The sequence below is a fragment of the Morone saxatilis genome, unplaced genomic scaffold (assembly GCF_004916995.1).
Source record: "Morone saxatilis isolate NCDOM2014 unplaced genomic scaffold, NCSU_SB_2.0 Contig12, whole genome shotgun sequence".
Taxonomy (NCBI): domain Eukaryota; kingdom Metazoa; phylum Chordata; class Actinopteri; family Moronidae; genus Morone; species Morone saxatilis.
The window spans coordinates 20,541,527-20,549,962 of NW_023339674.1; positions in this window are offsets into that span (position 1 = coordinate 20,541,527).

Here is an 8,436-nt window from a genome sequence, read left to right on the forward strand (position 1 = left end):
TGTCATCCTGCAGGGAGCCAACTGTGAGCTCAGCACTCAGGGACTATGCATCTGCCTCGCTGACAATGAGCTGAATACCTGCTCCAGACTTTTGGCCCATCCGTCGCACTCGTAAAGCTATGATGTTCATTCTGAAGAATTTACTGGAATATGCACGTATTCAGGTTGAAAGCTGTAATGTGACCATTAAACAGTAAAGCAAGAATTATCGATTGTGAAGCGCGTGATTCAGTTCTGGTATCAGTTTGTCTTTCTCTGTGGGAGACTGAGGGCAATGGAGGAAAGTTCAGCTCTCTGCAAGGTTTCATAAGCTCAGACATGGGCTAGCTTGAGGAAATATGATTTACTATGTAACAAAACTCCCAAAGCCCATCCATCATCGGTTGGTCCAAATTTATGTATATGCATATACAGCATATGTGCTTGTATGTTTATATACATATATGTGCGTGGCTCCATTCTGGCCTAACTAAACCTTCGTCCTCAAATCTCTCCGGAGAATGTTAAAATATTTTTGTGATGAATCTTTCCACACAGGGTTTTATTTGCACCACATTGTTCTCAATGGGGCTCCCAATGTCTCTGACCTAAAGAATTTTTACTGTACTGTGTATGTACATGACACCAGGGTTGTGTTAGCTGTCAGACTAAGTGATTTCAGGGCTGTGGGGGTATACGAGGCTTTCAGTGGACGCTGCCGCATTTTGTCACAATTGGGACAGCTTCCGACATGGGACAAATGTGATAGGATAATAGGATAGGATAGATAGATAGGATAGATAGATAGGATTAGATAGGATAGAAGATTAGATAGATAGATAGGGATAGATAGATAGTAGATAGATAGATAGATAGATAGATAGATAGAAACAGACACAGAGAAAGGACTGAGAGTGAGAGACAGAAGCAGATGAGCAATACAAATGGGGGGAAGGGGTGTCATGACCTGAGTAAAGTCCTTTATGGTAGATTTCATGCTTGTCTCTGCTTGGCCCACAGTAAACACCATTCCCACACATTCATTGTGTATGTTCGTGTCCGTGTGTGTGTGTGTGTTTTTTTTTTTTGTCCAACCTATGATTCAGTGAAAAAACTATCTAACCACAACTCACACATTTGAGTTACAGGAATTGACTCCCGTGTTGAGTCCCACCACAGACCTTTAGTCTCTGACGCCTCACAGGACACTTCCAGCCCTGATGTGTGCAGATGCTACACACAGAGTGAGGAAGTGAGTCAAACGTTGAGAGAATAGACAAGACCACTTTTCCTACACATCCACCCCCTACACAGTGCTATAAACTTTTTTCAGCCAGATGCTTGTTTGTTGTCTTTCTGAGGCCTGGAGAGCAACAAGATAATGTCTCCTTTGAGAGTCCAAACAATAACTGTCAATTAATGTTTTATAGATTCTCAAGACTCTCAGACAATGTCAGTGATGTCTTTATTGCCATCACATGTTGAAGAAGTTCATTCCTAAATGAGAGAGAAGGTCGCTGCTCTGACAACATAAGTGCTGACGCACTCACATTCTGGGAAAACAATTGTGTTATTTGCTATTTTAGGGGACATGCTTTTCAAATGCTAGCTTTGTCATCTTCTGTGTTTAGCTATTAATATTTCAAGATATCAACATGTAGTTTCAAACATCATTACTATCAAACTGGCACAATTATATATGGGTAATGGCTGTAAACAAGTGGTTTTTCTAGACCAGCCTATTTCTTTCTGGCACAAACAGGATGTTGCTAAGTACTTTGTTTGCACTAGAACAATAACACGTCTGCATCTCTCCTGTTGCTTATTCATGTCTACTAGCCTGTTAGTTGTTGCCTCAACATATCCAGGAGTACAAAATAAATGCAATTTGGAGAGGAAGATACTGCCAATCATCTCAGCAGCTGTCTGCCTTTTTTACATCACACATTTTGGCTTGTCACAGCAGGAAAAGCACAGGCACTAATAATATTAACAATGGTTCTGTCCCCAGTAAGCTATGACAGTGTCACAGCATGCACAATACCAGCACCTTGAAGCTGGAGCAGCTAAATGGAAATCAGCCATTCATTATATTATTTATATCTGTGCCTTTTGTACTGTGACATTCCAAAATGTCTTCTGTGACAGTCCAATTGGTTTCCATTGAAAAAAAGTCAGAATTAATGTAGTATTTGTTTCTTTGTGCTAACAAGCTATACATACCATACATTCTGGACAGTAAAATAATAACTGGCATTTTTTTCTTGAACATATAATGGATTAAACATTTTCCTTTGTTCTTATCTGGGAAATGTTCATATTTATGCGGACATTAGATCAAGTCTGGAGAGTGTACTGACAAATATTCTGTGTTAAGCCTTTGGCCAAACAAACTATCTCTTTTACTGGAACACCAAAAATAAACAGATTTCCATGATAATAAAATGCTTCATTCTCATAGTTCATGCATCACAAACAATGCAGCATTATGTCCTCGCTGGAAGACTTACTCATCAATTGTTTTATTCCATGGAAAAGCAAGTCTCTTCAGCTCCAGTGGTAAAGGCATTCCTTTATCGACAAGCTGCTTTTACAGTGTGCCTGTTCTATCAGAGTGCGTTGCAGGACTCTGAATGCATATCAGTGCCCTTATATGCCTGCTGTCTTCTGTAAAGGGTGTAGTACAGGACTCCAAAGGAAAGGAAGGTAATGAAAGAGAAGAAAAAAATAAAGGAGGAAAACTAGAGGTAAACTGTTGGGAGGTGTGGCACCACCTCTTCAAAGGATCTAAAGTTTCATGTTATGGAACTTCAACGTTATTAAAGCGATTTACGAGGTGTGACATGATCTCCCTCCCTCAATCTGCCTTTCTTTCTCAAGGAAAAGATGTGCATTCAAGACTTAAAGCAGGGCACTCAAGGGTTACACATTCTTATTTCCCCCCTCCCCTTTTTGTCTACCTTCATCTCCGCTCCTTTAACTCCTCTTCCTCCTGCCTCCCACTTCTCGTCATCCCGACATCTGGTTTCAATCCCAGCTGAGATTACAGACGTAAGCGCTGCATCAACAACAATCCCCTCTGTCAACCTTTGGTCTTCTCGCTATATTGTGTTGCTCATTTCCAGGCAATCCCGAATAACTGATCTGGTTTAGTAAGAAGGGGGACTGGGGATTTTTTGTAACTACCCCATGCTCATACAGGTATCCCAGTTGAGCATGAAGGAAAGTTAGAGGAATAGAGCAAAGATACTGGGTGACAAACAGCAGGACACTGACCATGACCTACAGAGGTGAAAGGTCAGAGGTCATGATGCAGGAGATCATGTTTTAGAGGTCAGGGGTTAACAGGTAGCACAGAGCACTGGGGGATGAAAGGTAAAAGGTTGTTTATGGCTGCAGAGTAGGAGGACACAGAAAGGGCAGTCCTTCTATTTGGCACTGATCTGTCTGTCTCTGGCTTCCTGCTGTGACCCAGCTCCTCCTCTCTGGGCTCTGTCTATTATCTGCTGTCTGGCAGTTTGTCTGTCTGTGTATCTCTTTGTGTTTATGTCCTCAAAATACAGGGGTAAGCAGATATCTTTTATTTTGATATTTGAGAGTAAGTGAAAACAAGAATGTAGCAAATAGGTTAGGTTTGTGTGTTAGGTTGTGACTTTAGTGTTCCAACATGTTAGTTTGGATCGTTAATTGCTGTGGATTGGGGCAGTGGTAGACCAGCTACTCCCGTGATCTACAATGTTTTTGTCAAAGGATTCTGGTGGCTTTGGAGAGAGTGTTATAACTTCAGTTTCTAGTCGGAAATGGCTGTGTGACAACAATGTAAAGCGGTGAACATATTCTAAATATAGTGTACACTTAGATTGCTGCGTCTGTCCACAGCAGGGCATTTCTGAGCTTCCTTGCCAGTACTCCTGTCTTCTTATCCAAACTTGGGGGTGGTGACTTCTTTCTACTGTAGGAATTACACTATAGATAAGTACCTGATACAACCCCACTTCAAAAAACGTTGCCACAAACAGCTCATTATAGCAACTGTACAGATTTTAGCTGTAGCTACCTAGCAATATCCATATCGATATCCATATAGACACTGAATATGTGTATGCAGAGTGTGCCCGTGCATGTGTTTGTGCCACCCTATCACCATACAACGAGTGTTTATAAAATTCTCTCTTTTTGCAATGTCTGCTCATGTTATGGTTAGAAAATCAAAATTATAGCAAACAAAAGTTTGTCCGTGAATTGGCACTGAACATTTAGGGTCAATGTTGGCAGTGGACTTCAGTCTCGAGGTGCAGAATATGAACATAATTTGTTTTTGTTTGTTCAAGCTGAAACTTCCAAGCGCAAATTTGTCTTATATTCAACTCATGTCCTTTTAATGACTCTATATGCAATAGGGCCACCTTTACTATTCATTTTTCATGATTGCTGCTTTGGAGGTTCCTCCACCTGGTCAAAAATGTGAATAAATGAAAATGGTTGTGCATAAATGGTGGCTAAACCAATGTGGACCTTGAAGTCATAGAGGTAGGATGTCTGCATTTGGGTAGGGACAGAAACAGGGGTCCCAGGGTTTATGCTGATGCTGACAAGGGAAAGGTTCAGAGTGTGTGTCCAGGTTAGGGCTCAGGTCCAGCTGGGCAATGTCCTGTTTCTCTCCCCGCTGGCAGCAGCTGTGGACACAAAACCACAATCCATCATTCACACACAAGCACGCAGTTTCTATATGCAGAACCCAGCCAGAACGCCCATGTCTCTTACCTAAAGGGAGAGATGCAGAGACAGAGAGAGACAGATGGAAAGACAGGGGCCTTGGAGCTGGGAAATGAACCACTGACTCTGAGAGGCCCCAAACTCAGGTAGAACGTAGGCCAGGTTCCCAGGAGAGAGAGTGTGTTTGAATTTCTTTCTATTTAACATTCACAGAAGCACCATTTATACAGCATGACTGGGGTCGTGAAATATGAATGTGATCTGCAGTAAGCCTGTTGAGTCTCATGGCTCAGAGTGATTTATACACATCTCAGTGTCACTGCCTTTCTGTTACAGCTGCCATAAAACAAGATAGCAACAGACTGAGCAAAATGCCTCTCCAGACAGTTGCACTGAGCTTATGTAAATGCTTAAATTGTAGTATAAATCTGTCTTGTGCATGTTTGTGTGTGAGTGTGTGTGCATACAAAATGTACTGTATGATGGGCCATGTAAGGCTTTTCATCACTTATTTCCTGTCGGTTGTGACTAAACACTCAGGCTCACAGCGTGTTTCAAAGACTTACATGCACACACAGAGATTACAGCTGAATATTAAATTAGGGGAGCTGCCACCCACATGTGTTGTTCAAGAGAGAAGTATTTTTCCACATACAGAATTTTAGTTTCAGTTTAGTTTTGTATTTTGACCTACATGAACGCACATTTATTTTTCAAAGTTTTTGTCAGTTTTGATTACTTCACATAAGAGATTTATGTATTTTGTGATCACTGCTCTGCAGTGGCGCAGTAGGAAAAAGGTGATTTCACATACTTCCATGCACCAATGAGGATTAAGCAATGTTTGAATCATGCTGATATGTGTATAGTTGTGCGCTCATGTTTGCACAGCTGTAAATCAAAGTTGATCAAACCACAGTCACACAGTCCAGATGAAGGTAATAACTGATGTTTTGTGTTGATTATTTAGTCATGAATACTGAATGTTATTGACAAATGTCCAAGATTTAAAATCAAGATTTCAGAGGCTTTAAAGATCTTTTGCAACTGGTGAAGAACACTGATTTATACAGCATGACAAACAGTTCACACTTAAGGTTAGAGGCTGAATCCTTGATACAGTAATCAGTTTGCAGATATTTTATGCAGAATACTCAAGGCCCTCAAATGAATAGGAGAGAATGTTACTATAGATGAGTGGCTACAAAAACTGATGCAAATTATTAATATGGTAACACTGGTTACTCTTAGCGTTCACTATAAACTTGATAGTTACTGTATTAAAACTACCTTTGGGTCGTAGGTAAAGCAAGAGCACAGGGACAACTTCATTGTGGTTACTGAACACTACTTTACATCATATCACTCCACCAATCTTTGGTAACAGGTATTTCTGTTCTATTTTTTACGGCGACGGAATCAATATGCTTTTTTATATATTGTTACATGATTTTATACTACTTTATTAAATCTCATCTTATTCATTATTATACTTATTAATTATGTGTCACAAATCAAGTGATTGTGTGACACATAATTATGGGTATATTAATGAATAAGATGAGATTTTATTTTGTGAATTTACTTTACTATGTTTATTGAATTAAATACAAAACAAGTGTGGTCAAAATAATATTCAAGTTCACAACAAGCATTTACCAATGTTTTCTACAGAAATGCTAATTTATTGCTTAAAATTTACATTCAATATTTATCTGTGACATCTAACTCTGACATTTTAAACATCTTAATTGAAACTGGCACACACACTAAATCCTACACACTAGACATTTAAATGTTCTTCAGCTAAAATGATCACAGGATGATGGGAAAGCCCACAGTAATGATCGAATATCAAAGTCGTCTTATTCTCTGTGCACAATACAACTTATCTGGCCACATCTGGCAGCTCACCTGGCAAACACAACATTATGAGTTTTATAATATCAGTGGACTGAACTCGTTAGCCCCTTCATCTTTTAATAAATATATTCATGTATAAGGCACATATACTGTACTGATTTGCACAATTACATTAAAGAATGACAAATTATTGATAACGCTTATAATCAATCCCCAACCTGACTGAATTGTTTAATCATACGCATTTCTATGGCATGATAAACATGTTTTTCACACAGCATAGTGTTTTGAAAATGAACTCTTCATTTGTGTGCATCAATGACTGACACATGAAACCACTCTGTAAGTTGGCTGTAAGTATTTGTACACTAAGTGTTTCCTGTCTGAATTGCGGGTTGCCACAGAGCAGCTGGAGAATGTGTGGACAGAGACTGAGGTTTACTCTTAATTGGGTCTGGTAATCCTTCTGTTTATTGCCTTATTATAGAAGGAGGGGCTGTCAGTGCACATTCCTTCAAACTGTGTGAATCTGTTATGCAAGTCTGCTTCACTGACATTTGAAGTTTCCAAAGGCAGCATTCTTGCAATTAGTCCATTAAGAGGTTACTTGATGGTTCCTGTTGATATGTGCACTCAGGCAAACACACACAAGCATTTATTATCTTTCGCTCAGTGGGACACCAAATCAGGCTGTAGGCTCAGAGAAAACTATTCTCTTGCATCCAGAACCCATGAGTTCACTACCCCAAAGACCAAAGCTGCTCCATATAAGGAGGCATTTGCACTCAGAACATAATGCACATAAATTGATATTTCAGCATTAAACACATTTATTTTAGTTGTCAGTTCCTTTTGCACTATCAGTGCTTGTTTCTGTGCATGTAGAGTACAGTGTGTGCATGATAGAGACCAGAAGGTTGTTTCTTCTGGGACTCAGAGCCTGGGAAAACCATGTTCATGTTCACCCCTCTGTGTTGCTCTGGCTTCACTTACTGTACGTCTTTTTGCATTATGTGAAGTTTTCACTGTAATTTTCACACAATCCACTCGTCACTGCTCCCTCTTTGAGCATGCTACGCTCGCTCAGTGTTAAATTAGAGCTGGCACAAACATGTTTTACCAACACTGAAACTTAACTCAAGCGCCCTCTCACACAGTTAAAGGGAGGTAGAGAAAGAATAGAGGAGATGGGAGAGGGAGCGGGAAAGAGAGAAATGTGGTTCTCCAGTTTCGGAGAAGTGACTGTTGTTATTAATGATGAAGAGAAGATGGGTTCCTCTGAGAGCTGACAGAGGTCGGGGGGCAGAGAAGGGTTTCTGGTCGCTGTCCAACATACACACAGTCATACAGATGTCAGCTATTCCCAATTTACTTAAAGCCACTCTAGATTTGTCTAGAGCACAACAATAGAATGAAAAGTTCAGGCTAAAGTGAGTGCATCCTAATGAAGACCAGACATGCAAAGAATACCCTGAGATGAACTTGGAACTGCAACAACAGCAGCACTGTCCGGGTCACGAGGCTTACACTGGGAGGTAAAGTAATTTAGGAGAGTTGCCATGTTTTGTGCAGTTTTCTGGAAGAGCCGCAGCAAAGGTTATGACTATAAACACCTGAACACACAAAAGCAGAAATCCAGTTTCGGTGTTGTCTGGCCTGAGAATTTTTTAGTCTGATGAAGGTCATTAAAGAGAACCACTGTAATTGTCAAGCATGTTTTCATCACATACTGTACCAACACATTCAAACCGCTAGTACTCGCAGTGTTTCGTTTTGCTTTCCAGCAAATGTCATCATGCTCACGTATCTACCCCTTTAGTGTGTAAGAAAATTCATCATCACTGCGAGCCACTTGGAACGAGATATTAAGCAGATACA